The sequence below is a fragment of the Gymnodraco acuticeps genome, unplaced genomic scaffold, assembly GCF_902827175.1.
Source record: "Gymnodraco acuticeps unplaced genomic scaffold, fGymAcu1.1, whole genome shotgun sequence".
Lineage (NCBI taxonomy): Eukaryota > Metazoa > Chordata > Actinopteri > Perciformes > Bathydraconidae > Gymnodraco > Gymnodraco acuticeps.
Window position 1 is genome coordinate 6,005,787 of NW_022991154.1, and position 18,943 is coordinate 6,024,729.

An 18,943-nucleotide genomic window follows, 5' to 3' on the forward strand; every position below is an offset into this window, starting at 1 on the left:
TAACTTCACAGTTGCCTACACTCTTTTCGGGTTTGCTAACGGTAGCTACTTTAGCTTGATAGCTAGCCATGGCTCTTTCCCCACCCTCGGGTGCTATTTCCTGCTCTAACTGTCTCATGTTTGGTTACTTCCCTGCCTCCTTTACTGTTACCGATACATGTGTTAAATGTAGTATAGTTGTTAGGTTGGAGGCGGGAATCATAGCCATAGAAGCCCGGCTCCGCATCTTAGAAAGTAACTCAGCTACAGTAAAGCCCATGTTAGCCGGTGCGGACCGGCAAAAGGTAGCTCCTATTAGCCGTCCCCCGGCAACTCCCGAGCAGCAGGGAGACTGGGTGACTGTTCAGAAGGGGCATAACGCGAAACCCGCAGGTCCCCACCAACCCGTTCACGTATCTAACAGATATTCCCCACTCAGCGAGACACCCGCTGAGAAGCCAACTCTGGTTATTGGTAGCTCTATTATGAGACACGTGAAATTGGAGACCGAAGCCTCCACAGTCACATGCATTCCGGGGGCCAGAGCGGGCGACGTTGAGGCGCATCTTAAACTGCTGGCTAAAAATAAACGTAAATACAGTAGGATTGTTATTCACGTCGGTGGTAATGATGTTCGTATACGCCAATCAGAATGCACCAAACTTAATGTGGAGTCGGTGTGTAGTTATGCTAAAACAATGTCGGACACCGTAATCTTCTCTGGTCCCCTCCCCAATCTGATCAATGATGACATGTATAGCCGCATGTCATCATTTCAGCGCTGGTTGTCTTGGTGGTGCCCAGCAAACAATGTGGGCTTCGTAAATAATTGGACAGCCTTCTGGGGAAAACCTGGTCTGATTAAGAGAGACGGCATTCATCCTACTTTGGAAGGTGCAAATCTCATTTCGGCAAACATTTCAGGGCTTTGTGGACTTAATCCATGACAAACTGGAGTTGAGACCAGGAGGCGGAGTCGCAGTCTTACACGCTTCTCTGCGCTCTCTCCTAGGCAGTCATCCATAGGAATCCCGAACCCAATAAAATACCCAATATTAGCGGTGTGTGTGTGTGTCTGCCCAAGGACAAGTTAAGGTAAAACCTAATAGAGGTGTCATACATAATAACCTAATAAAAGTAAATGTAACAACTACTACAGTGCAACAAAACAGGAATATTAAATGTGGTCTCTTAAACATAAGATCTCTAGCATCTAAAGCAATATTGGTAAATTATTTAATATCAGATTATAATATTGATATATGCTGTCTCACTGAAACTTGGTTGAGACATGAAGAATATGTCAGCATAAATGAGGCCACTCCACCCAGCCATATCAATACTCATATTGCCCGAGGCACGGGCCGAGGAGGTGGAGTTGCAGCAATCTTTGACTCAAGTTTACTTATCAATACTAAACCAAAATTAAATTATACCTCCTTTGAAAGTCTTGTTTTTAGTCTTACGCATCCGACCTGGAAAACTTTGCAGCCAATCTTATTTGTTACAGTGTACCGTGCACCAGGTCCTTATTCAGAATTCTTATCTGAATTCTCTGAGTTTTTATCAACTTTGGTTCTTAAAACAGATAAAGTAATTATCGTAGGTGACTTTAATATTCATGTTGACGATGATAAAAATAGCCTTACTGTTGCATTTAACTCTATATTAGATTCTGTTGGTTTTTGTCAGAGTGTAAATAAACCAACCCACTGCTATAATCACACTCTCGACCTTGTTCTGACTTATGGTATTGAAATTGAGCAACTATTAGTCGAACCGCATAATCCTGCTTTATCCGACCATTTCTTAGTAACTTTTGAAGTACTGTTACGAGACTACAAAGCATTAGTCAAAAGCTCCTGCAGCAGAAACCTATCTGTTAGTGCTATAGCCAAATTTAAGGAAGAGATTCCACCAATACTTAACTCGATAGCATGTCTGCATGTAAGGGAGGAAACTTATACAAAAATGTACACCACCCCAAATTGATCATGTTGTTGATAGTGCTACAGATGCGCTGCGAATAAAATTAGACTCTGTTGCTCCTTTGAAAAAGAAGAAAATAAAACAACATAGACTAGCTCCATGGCATAATGCCGAAACCCGCAAAATAAAGCAAAAGTCGAGACAACTTGAAAGGATATGGCGTTCCACTAAACTTGAAGAATCTCGTTTAATTTGGCATATTACTCTCAATGAATATAAGAAAGCACTGCGTAAAGCGAGAGCAGCCTACTACTCTTCATTAATAGATGAGAATAAGAATAATGCAAGATTTCTTTTCAGCACTGTAGCCAGGCTGACAGAGAGCCATAGCTCGATTGAGCCTTCTATTCCCATAGCACTCAGTAGTAATGATTTTTATGTGCTTTTTTAATGATAAAATTGTTACTCTTAGAAACAAAATTAATGACCTCTTGCCTTTGACCAGTATAGTGTTATCAACAGCTCCCGGAAACGTAAGTTCTAATATTACACTAGATAGTAAACTAGAATGCTTTTCAGCCATAAACCTTGAACAATTAAATTCAATGATTCTCTCTTCTAAACCATCAACGTGTATGTTAGACCCAATTCCAACTAAGCTGTTGAAGGAAGTTTTTCCATTAATTAGCACTTATTATTAAATATTATGAATATGTCTTTATTATCAGGCTATGTTCCACAATCATTCAAAGTTAGCAGTGATAAAACCGCTTCTTAAAAAGCACAACCTCGATCCAGAGGTTTTAGCCAATTATAGACCTATTTCTAATCTTCCGTTCCTCTCAAAAATTCTTGAGAAAGCGGGTCGCAAAACAGCTGTGTGATTACTTAAAAAACAATGATTTATTTGAAGATTTTCAGTCTGGCTTTAGAACACATCATAGCACAGAGACAGCTCTGGTTAAAGTCACAAATGACATTCTAATAGCCTCTGACAAGGGACGTGTCTCTATTCTTGTTTTGCTCGATCTCAGTGCTGCATTTGATACTATCGACCATGATATCCTATTGCAAAGACTAGAGCACTTAGTTGGCATACAGGGAACTGCTTTAGACTGGTTTAGGTCCTATCTATCTGAACGCTCTCAGTTTGTACGTGTCAATGATGAATCTTCCACGCAAACCAAAGTTAGCCATGGAGTGCCACAGGGCTCAGTGCTCGGACCTATTTTGTTCACATTATATATGCTTCCGTTAGGCAATATTATAAGGAATCATTCTGTACATTTTCATTGTTATGCGGATGATACTCAACTATATTTATCAATCAAGCCTGATGAAATTAATCATCTAAATAAAATTCAAGACTGCCTTAAGGACTTAAAAACGTGGATGACCTTAAACTTTTTGATGTTAAACACGACCAAAACTGAAGTTATTGTACTTGGCCCGAAGAATCTACGAAACAAATTATCTAAGGATATATTAACCATGGATGGCATTAATTTGGCCTCTAGTGAGACTGTAAGGAATCTTGGTGTTATATTTGATCAGGATTTATCCTTTAACGCCCACATAAAATCAATTTCAAGGACCGCCTACTTCCATCTACGTAACATTGCAAAAATCAGGCATATCTTGCCTCAAAACGATGCAGAGAAACTAGTCCATGCATTTGTTACTTCAAGGCTGGATTATTGTAAATCTTTATTATCAGGGTGTACCAAGAAGTCAGTCAAGTCACTTCAGCTGATTCAAAATGCTGCAGCTCGTGTACTAACCAGAGTTAGGAAAAGGGACCACATTACTCCTGTTCTGGCTGCCTTACACTGGCTCCCTATAGAACACAGGATAGAATTTAAAAATTCTTCTTCTCGCCTACAAAGCCCTTAATGGGCAGGCGCCATCTTACCTTAAAGAACTCATTATACCCTACTGTCCTACTAGGGCATTGCGTTCCAAGAATGCAGGGTTGTTGGTTGTTCCTAGAGTCTCTAAAATTACAATGGGAGCCAGAGCCTTTTCTTATCAAGCTCCACATTTGTGGAATCAGCTTCCAGTTTGTGTTCGGGCGGCAGACACCCTATCCAGTTTTTAAGAGTGCGCTTAAGACCTTCCTTTTTGATAAAGCTTATAGTTAGGGCTGATTAGATTCAGCCCCTAGTTTTGCTGATATAGGCTTAGTTTGTCGGGGGGACATCTTACTTCTTCCTTCTCTCTGTCTATACCTGTGTACTCTCATGTTCCGATTAACCCAGCTTCCCCAAATGTCTTTCTTTTTAGGTGTCTGTATACGCCGGGATCCGGAGTCATGGATGATCCTGCAGCTCCTCTGTCCTGGATCTTGAGTCGTGGCTGTGGTCCTGGATCATAGGTCCTGGATGGATATCCTCGTGGATTCATCTTCCTATTATACACACATGCATTTCCAAACATTTGGACTACCTATGTTGCAAATGTATTATCTTTTCAATTTACACACGGCATCTATTGCACGTCTGTCCGTCCTGGGAGAGGGATCCCTCCTCTGTTGCTCTCCCTGAGGTTTCTCTCTCCATTTTTCCCTTTAAACTGTGGGTTTTCTTCGGAAGTTTTTTCCTTGTACGATGTGAGGGTCTAAGGACAGAGGGTGTCGTATTGTCATACTGATATTTTGTACAAACTGTAAAGTCCACTGAGACAAATGTAACATTTGTGATATTGGGCTATATAAAATAAACATTGATTGATTGATTGATATTCTTGCACCTTCCTTGCACCGCCTCTGACTCCATATCTCTCGCACTACAACTCTAAAATTCAGCATCTAGCATTACTTTTTAAATTCAGTAATTCAGTTACCGTTACTGCCGTGGGAGGGCCAGGGAGGGCCAGGCCCTCCCATTTGACATTCCTGCCCTCCCCAATAAACACGTTTTTTATTATTATAAAAATTAAAAAAAATATTTGTTTTATTTTTTAATTATAAATAAACTGTGAACTTTTATGCTACGATGTATGTGATGTCAGAACTAAAAAAAAAAATCGCAGGCGCCAGTCTAAATCAAATAAATGCATGTGTCTGTTGTGATTTGTGATTCGTCCCCATTTAGACCAATCACAGTGTCACACATCTGCCGCCTATTCTGGATTTGTTTATTGTGCATTCTGTAGACTCCCCATTTCTGTTTGAATTACAAAATGGACATCAAAAATTGGCTTAAAAGGTCTAAGAATTTATTAAAACGAAATAGCGATGAAAGAGCTGACAGCCGATGGTGCTGCTGGCGACCCTGCACCTGCCGTTGCAGCAGCACGCCTTAAGGTCACAAGCTTGACCTCGGCAAACCCCGGGGCTGAGTTAGCGATGATCTTGGGGTTAATAAACCCAAGCAGGTGAAGCTGGATCATTATCCAGGGAGATTGTTTTCAGGAAAGAAGCGCACTTTTGCCGCTGCATGGTACAACAACAGACCATGGCTTGAAGATTTGTTAAAAGCAGACGCAGCCTTTTGATTCCCCTGTAGACAGTTTAAAGTAAATACGTCTTCATCTGATGCGGCTTTTACTGTCAAAGGTTTTTGCGACTGGAAACACGCATTACAGACTGATAAAGGACTGCTAAGGCGTGCCGCATCAAAAGAACACATTGCATGTGAGAGTTTGTGGAGAGAGAGAGACAGATACGCGAGGAAACAAATAAGGAATTAGAACTTTGGTGCAGATCAGCTGGCACAGAGCCGTTATCACGTGTCAGCTGTCGTTGATATTATAGCTTTTTTAGCTGTCAACCAACTCCCTCTCAGAGGTGACTCGATTCACTTCACAGCATGTCCGAGTGCAGTGCATAGGAACATAAACCATGCCCAAGGCGGGCTAAACAGTTCAACGTCTCCGTCTCTATTTCTCTCCGAGGTGCAGCGATGAGGAAGCTGCCATCCGTAACCAGTGTGCCTTGCTCATGATTTACCAGTGTCTGTGCTGCCACGCACACAATGTTTCAAAGTGGTTTCTATGTTGCCCTTTATTTGTGTATGTATTTGGGATAAGTGTGCGTCTTTGCGCAATGCCGTTGGCCTTGCTGTTTGATATATATTGTGCCGCAGGCCCGCAGCACGTGACGGTTTTGTGTGTCCTCCCATGAAAATCATATGCCCTACCTTTAGATATGTTCTGGCGCCGGGTCTGTAAGGGCATTAATGGGAGCCCTTTTTTTAAGTAACGAAAAGTTACTTTTCACAGTAACGCATTACTTTTTGGTGTAAGTAATCAGTAAAGTAACTGAGTTACTTTTGAAATGAAGTAACTAGTAATGGTAACTAGTTACTGGTTTTCAGTAACTAGCACAACACTGCTAATAAGTTCATTCTGTTTGCATGGATGTTCTGATGTTTAAGAGACATATGAAATAATCCACTGTTCATTCACTACCAGTGTCACACTCCCAGGTTTATGTCACGGTTTTAGTGTTGTCTGTCTGGTTATGGGTTGTTGTAAGTCTGTTCATTCGGTGTTTTGTCTTCCTCCATAGAGGTTTCTCAATACCTCAAATTTCCCCTCCTCGACTCCCTCGGTCCTCCGGTAGTGACCCGGAAATGAATTTCAGAACGCCATGGTGAAGGACATCTATATTTCTCTAAATGCACTTCGAGACCGACGCATCGAGCTATCGAGGAGGCTCTCTGGAGGAGCTCTAACCGAGGAGACACTGATGGTTCCTCCATCGGCTTCCTCCCACAGGGTGCATTTCCGGGAACGGTGGAGGCGTGACGCACGCCAGACTTTATCTCAGCCAATGACAGCTCTGTCAATGCATCCTTGGATATTATATTAGTAACGTGCTTTCATCGCAACGCGATGTTTTACAGTGGAGACAGCTGTGAGGTCCGTGCAGAAAGCAGAGCATTGTGTAAAATATATATCACTTAGTATAACAAGGCCTACTTTCCTTGTATGCTGTTAGTTTAAATAGATATCTTACAAACAAGAGAGTACGATATTTTTCCTGAGACCATTTGTGGCTTCACATAAGAAAATACATCAACGGCTGTATGTCCTGATTATGCTTAAGGAGCAGTAGATGTGTGTGGTACAGTGTGTAAGGTGTGTGTTGTACAGTGCGTAGATGCGGCGGACAGACGGGTCCTCAGTTGGGTTTGGTGTCCTATGCTTACTTTTAATACTTGTACAACTTTTGGCCCGTAATTTCAATGTCCCCATTTCAGCGACCAGAGAGAGGGGGGGGGATATATCCAGTCTCTGATTGTGTTACGTTATTATGAGAGTGCTTTCATACTTGTTTGATTCTGAAATTGTATATATTTATTTATATAATATATGTGTGGTGGTGTTATATGTCCGCATCTGTAGCCTGTTATTGTCGCATTATACCGCACTGTGAATGAATTAAAAGTAAATATATAAGTCGTCATGAACACATCTGTCCATCAGACAGAGGGGCTGCTGTGCCTCCTGTCATCATTAATGGACGTCTCTTTAAAATGACCGCTCAGAGGAGAGGAGTTCTCATTTCTCTAACCGCCTGCTGCTTCCACTCCTCTCTCCTTGGTTCCCCTCCTCAGTCCTCCTCTCGTATCTCCTGTGGGCGGCACCAAGTCTCGAGGATAGGAGTTGAGGAGGGGAAAATGTGAGTATTGAAAAACTCGTCTTGTTGTTTGTCTGGTCCTCCTCCCTGTCGTTAGTTTCGCCTGGTGTGTCTGATTGTCTCATTGTGTTCACCTGTTGCCCTTCTGTTTCAATTCTCGCTCCCCTGCCCAGCTGTGTCTTGTCCTGTGATTACCCTTCTGTGTATTTAGTCTAGTCGTCCCCTGTGTTCCATGTCGGTTCATTGTTTTCCCTCCATGTTTCCACGGTCCACCGGTCCTGTTTCCTTGTTGCTGCTCGTTTGGTTTTTGGATATTTTGGATACTGCTGCTTTTGCCACAAGCTTTTATGATTTAATAAGCTCACTTATTGTTAAAATTCTGCATTTGGGTCCTATCTTTTCCACGCACCCTGACAACCAGTTCACAACTTGACTCTTATTATCCGAAGCAGCTTAAAACAATATCATCATGACAGCACCTCTTTAGATTTCCAACACATCAAGCAGCTCTAAGCACATCAACTCTCTATTCCTCTCCTCTCTCCCCCCACACACACTTCATACTGGAGCTATTCCTAAAAGCCACTACGCTTTTAAACACCTTCCTTCTCACCAGTGCCAATCTGTCACTGTGACAAGGCCAGCAGAGAAGAGGATGAAGATAAGGAGGCCATTTTTATTGCTGATGGATGAAAATCAGTTTTTTCATCACTCTAGAAAATAAGACATTGTTTTTCCTTCCTGGTACTTTGCTGAAAGCCGTCGCACTCATCAACTGGACCAAGGTCGTATTCTGATTTATTTCAGGGTCCTGGCTTACAAATTGAGGTCTGTCATAAACAGGTTAAGAGCTTTTTAAAGCCTTGTTTTTGAAAAAAGGATTGTGATTAGAAGCAGGGGGACACTCAAAGAAACAGATACATGGGCTAACCTAGATTCGATTTATTGTCCATGTCAGAGGTTTAATTGTCTATAACAGTCCCCCGCCTCCCTCCTTACCCAAAAGACAACATGGAGACAATTGAAGCCTCCAACACCATTTCTTGAGCTTGATCCCTGAATGTAGCCATTATGTGTTTTTCAATTGGTACATTGACATTATAAAAAATATGCCCAATTAGCTAATAGCCGTTCCTGTTTGCAGTGTATCCTTTAATACAGACAACTATCACTACATTACTTTGATAATGAAACACTTTAAAACATTTTTTCCAAATGAGGAACCCATTTTGAAGGAAATATATCACCATTAAACTAAAGCCAATGTGATGCAATCTTTAATAACCCTGCTCACTCAAAAGGTATATTTCTATGACATTTATAATTACCAGTGTTATGTGTTCTATATCTATGGAAACCACTTACAGTAGCCTCAGAGGGTCAGATCAGCAGGCTGATTACTTCAGAGAGAAGAACATACATTATATATATATTAATGTAAATGACAATGTTGAGTAAAACAGATCCATGCTGCAGTAGAAGCCCCAGTGAACATGCATTATAACTCCGGTTACAATATATAAATGTGTAATCTACATATGTAAAATTACCAATTTACTTTTGAAACCGATCTTATTATGACTGATATTTGCTGCTGCTGCATATTTCTGTGAACTGACACATTAGCTTATATCATGAAGAATTGAACAATTTCATAGATTTGCGCTTGTCTGGGGAAAAGGTCAATTGTAAATGACTCTCATTACTTTCCAAGGATTGTTCTCGGCCTGGTTATTTGAGGGACTAATACAATTGACAGATTTGAGTAAAACACGAGAGAGAGCTACGACAGCTGTTTTGCAAGTTTAACACAAATCAAAATAACCATTAGAATCAGCTTTTATTATCCAACAATATTGGTATCATGAAAATAACCAAATGAAACATGACTGAAGAAACATTATGCTCATTTTTCATAACCTTTTCCAGACAACCCATATGGAGATCCATTACACATGGAAACTCAATAAGTAAATGTTAATGATGCATCTTCTACGCAAACAGAATGTGATATTATTTTAAGTGTAACATTTAATGAAGAATACTTCAATCTTTTGAGGTTAATAAGAAGCTCAGATATCATTTGTGACTCTTTATTTGTTATGTTGTCCATTTCTGTTAAGTGATCTTTCTGATGAATTGAAGTTAACATTAATATGGAAAAAAAGTAGAAAAACATTTGGTTAACATTAGCAGATGTTTTCATGTATTTTACCTAGGGAAATCTAATGTGTTTAAATAGCCACATGCTTTTCTCCAACATGAACAAATAATATCAACATCACTCTTTTTTCCCTAAAAATATATTTTCCTGAAATGACAAACAATTGCTTTGTTAATACAACTTGCTGATATCTGAATTTCTGCCATATTTTATTCAAGTCTGCCCACAACAATATTGCCCAAAACTGTGTCTCAGGGCTTCTTAACATTAACAACGTATTAATGTGTCATACCAATTAACGGGAAGAAGCTCAGCTATCAGACAATATTAACAATTTTTAGCTAAACGAAACACAAGGGTAATACCAAACGTCTGAATTAGCACTAAGGGAAAAAAATGCTAACGCACATAACTCACCGTAGAGATACTTTATACTTCATGCTATCTGCACACACTAGATATCACTAGATATGAAAGCTGAGATTCCACATATTCCAATGGTATAAGTATCATCACTGTGCGACCAAAACTCACGGCAGCGAAGGCCAGGAAAGACAACACACAACTTTACTGATAATCCATCATAACATTTATGGCAATAAACATATTTTTCATATAGAGGGCAACGGAGCTTTCGGTTTTGGGCAAACTGCGTGTGCATCCCTCTCACTCCTCAATGGTAATGTTTAGGTGGATTTAAGAAGTCCCCCTCGACTCTATTGGCTCTAATGGTTAAAAAGAGGTGTCAATCATCAACATCAACCAATGGGTTCCAGAGATATGGCAAATACACCCAAATGTACCCAGAGGTGGGTTTCTTTTTCTAAACCTTTCTAAAAAGGTCAAATGTCACTTGTTTTGCATCAATCTTGATACAGGGTACTTATTATATGTTATAGTTTGGATTCCTAAAGCTTTTAGTCTACTATCCCATCATTCAAGGGTGGTTTTCACTATAAGTAATGTTTTTTTTATACTATGTTCAATCTGAATTTACTTTAAAATAAAAACATCTATATTGATGCTGACTTTTCTACATCCAACTCACAGGTTTATCATTGCTTTGAGTAAAAAAGATTATTAATTTAACCCTTGTTAGAAGTGAAGATATAGTCATTTGTTCTGGGCATGTCATTTTCGAGCCTGAGGCCTTGAAAAACAGGCAGAGGGTGAATTAAACTGGTTCAGTATTCACCGTGCAAAATCTGATTATATCAGATATAAACTTCCCCTGATTTAAGTTTTTGAACATAGAAACAAAAAAAAAACAAGATTTATTCATTTGAGAAAGTCACAGCTTACTTTTCCAAGACCACAAATGCATATTACTTTAAACACTGCAAATATACAGTACTGCATGCCTACCATGATGGTTTTAACACCCTATATTTAATCCTAAATACCAAACTTTTCCATCACAGGACCTTTTTCCATTGCTTCACTGCAGCATGTTCCTCTGCAGCCCCGACGTTGAACTTATGTGCTTGAGCCTAAGACCCCTGTACCTGCCTAGAGAGTTTGGGAATATCATTCTCTGCACTGTTTATATTCCACCCAGCGGGAATGCAGCAAGTGCAGCAGCTCAAATAGCAGACTGTGTTCACCAGCAGCTACTACACACTCCTGATGCTCCGGTTTTCATTCTAGGGGACTTTAATCACTGCAAACTTGAACTGTCACTACCCGGTTTTCAGCAATACGTTACATGTGAGACCCGGGAAGATACAATTCTAGACAAATGTTACGGAAATGTGAACAACGCCTATGTGAGTAGAGCCAAACCCCCGCTTTCGAACTCGGACCATAACACTGTTCATCTAATACCTACCTACAAAACGGTTCTCAAGCGAAGTAAACCACAGACCAAGACGGTAAAGGTTTGGACTAGTGACAGCATAGAGTCTCTTAAAGGATGTTTTCTCTCTACTGAGTGGAGTATCTTTCATGAGATGGACGTGGATAATGCTACTGAGACGGTAACTGACTATATACAATTCTGTGTTGACAATGTGATACCTCAGAAAGAAATAACTGTGTACCCCAACAACAAACCATACATAACTAAAGAGGTTAAGGACTGCATAAATCGTAAAAATATAGCTTTTAAAAACCGGGATAAAACGCAACTGAAATGTGTGCAAAAGGAGCTCAACCACATGCTCAGAGAAGCTAGAAGGAGACATAAGGACATTATAGAACAAAACTTTTCTACAATGAACTCCAAGGAACTTTGGGACACTATGAAGGCAATCACAAATATGACCCCAGCTAAAAAAACTCTCTGTACCTCTGATGACCTGCAAAAAGCAAATGAACTGAATGACTTTTACATGAGATTTGAAACCCAGGACTTCTCCTCTGAATGTACAGACATCGTAGAGACAATCCCTGCTAGTGACCAGGATGAAAGGGTGGTGATTGACCCTTTAAAGGTCCAATCACTTTTCAAACACACCTGTACTAAGAAGGCCACAGGGCCAGATGGCATTTCTGCATTCCTCCTCAAGACATTTTCAGAAGAACTGACACCAGCATGGTGTCCCATATTTCAAAAATCTGTTGATCTTCACACCATCCCCACCCTCTGGAAAAAATCAATAATAAAACCTGTCCCCAAAAAACCTTGTCCAAAGGTAAACAATGATTTTAGGCCTGTTGCATTGACATCCATTGTCATGAAATGTTTTGAGAGGATCATGGTGCCGCTGCTAAAAATGGAGGTTGATGTACATTTAGACCCTTTTCAGTTTGCCTACAAGCAAGGGCGTGGCACAGACGATGCTCTAAATAGCATCACACACCTGGTCACTAAACACCTGGAAGACCCTAACGCATATGTACGCCTACTGTTTGTGGATTTCAGCTCGGCTTTTAACACACTGCAGCCTCACATCTTGCTTCAAAAACTGATAAAGATCAATATAAATCCTTTCATCTTGAAATGGTATTTTTCGTTTTTAACCAATCGCACTCAGCAAGTCAGGGTCAACAATGCCTTCTCAGAGCCCCGGACCATCAGTACAGGAGCCCCCCAGGGTTGTGTGAGCTCCCCGGTCCTCTTCACACTGTACACAAACGACTGTACAAGAGCCCACCCGGAGAATTATATCATCAAATTCTCTGATGATACAGCTATCCTTGGCTTAATGCACAAGGGCAGCAGTTCATCGGCTTATCACTCTGAAATAGAGAGATTTGTGCAGTGGTGTGATTCTAGCCATCTAGTGCTGAATGTGAAGAAGACTGAGGAGATGGTGTGGGACCCAAAGGCAGTGGGTGACCTTAGCCCGGTGGTTATCCACAATGAACCCATAACTCAGGTCAGCTCCTATAAGTACCTTGGTGTCCATCTAGAATACACTCAGCTGGAAGGCGCATGTTCAAGGTCTGTGCTCTAGACTTCAACAGCGATTGTACTTTCTGCGTCGACTCCGGGCTTTCGGAGTCGACCAGAAGTTCATGTTACTGTTTTATCATGCAGTGTTGGAGAGCATCATTAGGTATGGTATCACTGCCTGGTACGGTAACTTGACAGTGCAGTCAAAGTCACAGATCGCTCGCCTGGTACAGACGGCTATGAAAATTATGGGGGTTAAAAAACACCCATCTCTCCAAAACATATATGAGCAGTCCATTATCAGACAGGCAAACAAAATAGTGTCTGATCCCACCCACATACTCCACCCAGAATTCCAGCTCCTACCTTCTGGTAGAAGATTCAGGGTTCCCAAGAGCAGGCTGAACCGCTATAAGCACTCATTCCTACCAATGTCCGTTAAACTTCTTAACATTGACAGGAAATGAATTGTAGTCGAAGTCAAATGTAATGAAATGTACTTTTTTTAATTTTTTTTTTTAAATGTTGGCCATAAGGGTTGTGCAATAGGTCGCCATTGTCAGTATGTGCGTCTGCGTGTATTGTGTTTGTTCAAACGGTGTATGATTGATGATATGTGTATGTCTCTTAAATGTCCACTATGTTTGTATATTATGTACATGTATGCGGAACTGCTGGACGGAGCCCAGAACGAATTTCCTTACGGGGACAATAAAGTATATCGTATCGTATCGTATCCTTGTAGCCCAGAACAAAGTGCTCTTTGAACTGTGTCATATTTCATGTTGAATGATCATTATGTGGATCTGGTGAAATGTCATGCTCTCCACAGCTGGACTATTAGCTGCAGAGTGGTGCTGCTGCCCCCGTGCCCAGCCTCCGTCCTCCTGCAGCTCTGACTCACTCTCATTAGAGCGCTGCCACAGCTGCTGTGCTCCTGATCTCTGACTGCAGTCACGCTAACGCTGGGCTGCGTTCAAAGCAGGGCGTTCACGGGGTGTGTGTGCTCCGGGCTCTGGATAGTGTCTGTGAACTGTGACTCTGATTTCTAGTTTGATGTCAATTTTGGATACATAAGTCATTTGAAAATTACGAAACTGTTCTGACTGATGCTTCCGACAGGCTTTTTCAACTATGCAAAGAAAGCAGAAAATCAAATCATAGCTTTTGGAGCCAAAGTCGAGAAATGTATAAAAATGAGACAGCACAGGCTAAAACCAACTACTTTTTCTTTGCCGTGCATGCGTACCTGCGTACCAGTTATGTGCACCCCTGTTTATATGCACATCCTGCTAACACTAATGGTTTCCCTCTGGAATGGAGTCCGACTCCATTAGCTCACTGGAGCAGCATGAGTGATGGATGTGACCCTTGTGACGAGTTCCTGAGCACCAGTCGACACAGATTACATTATCCCAGACAGCCTCTCGTGGTCAATCTATCTCTTTCTCTCAAGGTCTTACCATGTCTCTCTATTCTGCACAAGCACAATGGTCGTATTGGATTCATAAAAGCAGCTGGGACAAGCAATTAGCCTCCACTAACGCCGCACTGTTCTATTCAACTACACCGTGCGTTTGCACAGATGACAAACCGATCAATACGGCTCCAGGAGAAACCATCATCAACCAGGGACATGCAATACACGCTGAGGCTTAGGCAATGCAAACACCGCAACTTCAACCCCAGACTTTTTAAAAACAGAGAATATGAGATCATATTAAAGCGGCACAGATCGTTGAGAGATTGTGCTTTTGTGTGACTTATATGAAGGCTTTAATAGAGCTGAGAGGAATTTAAAGGTCCCATGTCATGCTTTTCCGGTTATTACCCGTCCCCATGTGTGTTATGAAGGTTTTTATGCATGTAAACGGCCTGCAGAATCAAAAACCCTGAAAGTACACCCTGTAGCGAGTACAACTCTAACACATAAAATACCTCCCCAAAATGCCTCATTGGAGATTTCTCATTTTCTTCCTGGGTATCGCTACGTAGGGATACCCAGTATCCACGCCCAGAGCTATGGCCGCACCCTCTGCCAGCCTTTCACGAAACAAAGCTTCCCAAACCTTTCAGCGATTCATGTCGGATATGTACAGCGTAGGGCACTGAAGAACGATGCTGTTCCTACTTTGTTTGGACCAGCGGGAGATTCGGGTACACAACCTGTTAGTATTCATTGTTGTTTGTGTATTTATGATGTTTAAAACAAGCAACCACGACTGTTTAAATGGGTAAACGTTTTTTGGACTACTACGTTGGGATCGCGGAGAAATGCTCTCCGCAGACCCATGCTCACAGAGTTATAAACCTTTTTCTTACTCAATATCAAGCCATACTTATTGTTTTTACATCGGCTGTGAGTGTTTGTGTGTGCTCAGGATGAGTTTAGCTTGTTCTAGCTGTATCGCCAAGCCTGTCTGCTCCTGCAGCAGTGTGTGTGTCTGTGTGTGTGCAAGCAGCAACGAGCCTGTCAGCTTCTCGACCAATCAGAGCACACCGGCTCACAGGGAGGGGGGCAGGAGCTCAAACAAGCCGTTTAGGACAGAGAGTGAATACCGGTGAATACACATACTTTACAGAGATGCTGTATGAGAAACCAATGTGAGTTTGGAAAATTGCACAGTATAAATCTATTTTATTATACCTCAACAATGGAATTATGATCAGTAGAAATGGCCATGACATGGGAGCTTTAAGGTGGGAGGCAGGGGTGGTTTGGCAGAGCGATGACATCAATACGTTTTGTTTGCACTTAGATGAAGTTCTATTTAGACTTGACGCACAAAGCTAACGTCCATGTGAGACTTTTTCACCATACACATTTTTAACTCAACATTTAATTTAAAGGGGCCCTATTATGCACATCATCAGGTTAATATGTGTATTGTATGCATCTACTTTGACATGTTTCCATGCATAAATGTTCAAAAATTGCTGCAGCACCTCTTTTCTGCCTCTGTCTGAAACCAGAGCCCAGTCTGCTCTGATTGGTTAGCTGGCCGGCTCTGTTGTGATTGGTCAACCACTTGCCTTTTCATGTATAATGTGTCGGAACGCTAGCCAATAGAAGCGTGAGTGATACATATTAATTTCACTATGTGACGGGAGTAAACAAAGGAGTCCAATGCAGGCGTTTCAGGCAGGGGGGGAGTGTGTGGGAGAGAAACTCCCTCTAAGGAAGTTTAGGCCAAGTTAGACCATTTACATCATATGCACTAAAACCTATAACAAAATACAGGAAAGGGAAAACCCCAAAAAGCATAATAGGGCTTCTTTAACCCGATGATATCACCACTGCAAAACGCTAATAACCAGTAGAAGTGGTCGGGTACCATGATTTAATTGTTTTCTACAAAGCATGTTTGCATATTTGCATTAACTAAATAAATGATGCTACAAAGGTCAATCATGAGTTATTACTGAAAAGGAGATACTGCTGTATATGAGGGGCCGTACAGGCCGTCATTCATACTGGTCCTTGTGGTGTCTAGACAGTTGTGTTAAGTTAATTTATTTAGTTCAGTCCTTTTGTCTTTTGCCTTGTCTTGTGATTTCCTGTTTTATTTTGTAGTAACCTTTCCCTCTCGTTTCAGAGCATTCCTGCCCTGGTGTGTTTTTCCCACCAGTGTGATTGTCAGCCCCTCCCTTAATTGTTGCCACCTGTGTCCCCTTACCTAGTGTGTATATATAGTCTGCGTCTCCCTTTGTCTTGTGTCAGTTCGTCTTGTCTCGTCAAGCCTGCCAGTCATCCCTTGATCGTGTGAATTTTTGATAGTCATGTAGATGTTTTTTGGTTTAGAGTTTTTGATCCTCCAAGTGAGCGTTTTGTATTTGACCTTAATTAAAAGACCTTGTTAATTCTAATCTGTTTCTGGTGTTGTGCATTTGGGTCCTGAGCCTCGTGACATTCTTAACAGTACGAACTGACCAAAGAATGGACCCAGCCGACCCAGACAGGTTCAGAGCAGCTCTGCGCTCACAAGGCACGCTTTTGTCTCAGCATGACGATCAGCTGAAATCAATTGACCAGGGAGTGAGAGAATTGAGTGGTCGTCAAGAAAGCTTCCAAACATCTGTGAACAGCCAAGTAAACCACCTGGCAGATCAGCTTGTTCGTGTCCTTGCCCACCTGGAAGCTGGATCTCAAACTGTTTCCGCGGCTGCACCCCTGCCTGAGGCTGTGATCCAAGGACCTACTTCTTCTTCATGCTCTCGTCTCGCATCTCCAGAGAAATTCTCCGGTGACTCAGGTGACTGTCGTCCTTTTTTAGTCCAATGCGACCTGCATTATCAACATCAGCCTTCTGCTTTTCCAACAGACCAGTCTAGAATAGCTTTCATGATAACACACTTGACTGGTAGAGCAGCAGCGTGGGCTACAGCAGAATGGGCTAGAGACTCTCCCCTTTGCAGATCACTCGGACTGTTTACTGATTCCCTTAAAAAGATTTTTGATCGTACAGCGCCAGGGAGAGAAGCGGCTAAAGCTCTAGTTCAACTCAAGCAAAGAAATCAAAGAGTGTCTGATTATGCCATAGAGTTTAGGACAATAGCAGCAGACAGTGGCTGGAATGATCTGGCCTTGCTGGACGCCTTTGTAAATGGACTTTCAGGCCTTGTCAAAGATCACTTAGTCCCATTAGATCTTCCAGAAGATTTAGACTCTGTGATTGCTCTGGCTATACGAATAGATAATAGGCTCTGGGATAGACAAAAAGAAAGAGAACATCCTGCAGTTCGTTCACCAAGCTCCAGGGGGCCTCCTCGTGGCATCCGGATGAGGGAGGATTCGTTTCCAGGGGTCTGGATCAAGCCTCCTTTGACAACGCCATCCACCACATCAGAGAAACCCATGCAACTTGGCCGAGCAAGACTTTCACTGGAGGAGCGGGAACGGCGCCTCCGCCAGGGCCTGTGTTTCTACTGCGGGCATCGTGGACACCTGATGGCCGCTTGCTCACTAAAAGACGGGGCTCCCCAGGCAAGAGGAGGGCGCTGGTGAGCCGACTAACTTCTGACTACTCTCCTCGTACGCTGACTCCTATCCAAGTAAAATTAGGTAAGAAGACCTTAACACAGAATGTTCTCATTGATTCAGGAGCAGACGAAAGTTTTATGGACTGGAATTTTGCCAAAAGCTTGAACATTGTCACCATGCCCTTAGCTCAACCTTTAAATGCCAGTGCCCTTGATGGAAGATTATTGTTTCAAGTCACTCACCACACAGAACCCGTCCAGGTTATCATAAATCACAACCACACAGAATTCATGACATTCCATTTATTCGACTCCTCACAACACCCTATGATTTTAGGCTTCCCATGGTTGAAAAGACATAACCCTCACATTGACTGGCGTTCTGGTAGGGTGAAGGGTTGGGGAAGAGAATGTAATCATACATGTTTGGTTTCACCAGGAGAAGTTGAAGGGCTGTCTGTAGGAAGGGTTACTTCAGGTAGTGAGGTGGAGACGAAGGAAGTAACTCATGACCATGCCTCTGACTTACCAGACCTGCCCAATGTTCCCTCCTGTTACCACAACCTGAGGGAGGTTTTCAGTAAGACTCGGGCCTCTACGTTGCCTCCTCATCGACCTTATGACTGTGCAATTGACTTACTACCGGGTGCCCCCATTCCCAAGGGACGTCTATACTCAATTTCTGGTCCTGAAAGACAATCTATGACGGATTACATTGACTCATCTCTGAAGGCGGGCCTCATTCGTCCATCGTCATCTCCTGCTGGCGCCGGATTTTTCTTCGTGGGTAAAAAAGACGGATCCCTCCGACCCTGCATAGACTACTCTCCCCTGAATGATATAACGGTAAAAAACAGGTACCCTCTCCCCCTCATTTCCACTGCTTTTGAACTGTTAAAAGGAGCTAAGATCTTCACTAAACTTGACTTGAGGAATGCCTATCACTTGGTCAGGATAAGGGAGGGGGACG